This window comes from Penaeus monodon, chromosome 19, assembly GCF_015228065.2.
Source record: "Penaeus monodon isolate SGIC_2016 chromosome 19, NSTDA_Pmon_1, whole genome shotgun sequence".
Classification (NCBI taxonomy): domain Eukaryota; kingdom Metazoa; phylum Arthropoda; class Malacostraca; order Decapoda; family Penaeidae; genus Penaeus; species Penaeus monodon.
Window position 1 is genome coordinate 31,311,383 of NC_051404.1, and position 481 is coordinate 31,311,863.

Consider the following 481-nt stretch of genomic DNA (forward strand, 5'->3'; position numbering starts at 1 on the left):
GGGAAAAAACAGATCTCTAGTGAAAAGTTTTTTTCCCTCTTCCTTGCCCCTGTTTTTTTAGGGGGTTTGTTAATAAAAGGCTACCTCTTAATCCCTAAATTCGCAAGTTGTCCAGCCTTTTAGTCCCCCCAGTTTGTCAAAACTGTTGGATTGTGTAATGAGTTTTTCCCCAGTTTTTTACCTTATGGTGGTTATGAAAATTGAAAATTTGGGAAAGATTATAATAAATAGACCCCTTGCACATGTGTTTTTTTTTTTTGTCCAAGAAACATCATGAAATAGGAACCTTTTTGGGAAATTTTTTAGTTTCCATCATTTGGGGGCTAAGCTGCTTAATTATTTTTTACCCTTTTTACAAATTCTTTTTTGTGCACTAGAAAAAGTTTTTTGCCAGATGCAACCTATTTTTTAGAATTATAGATGGCTTTCACAAGCCAAGAAAGTTATTTAACTGGGCCTTGTTTTTTTTTTTTTCCATTTA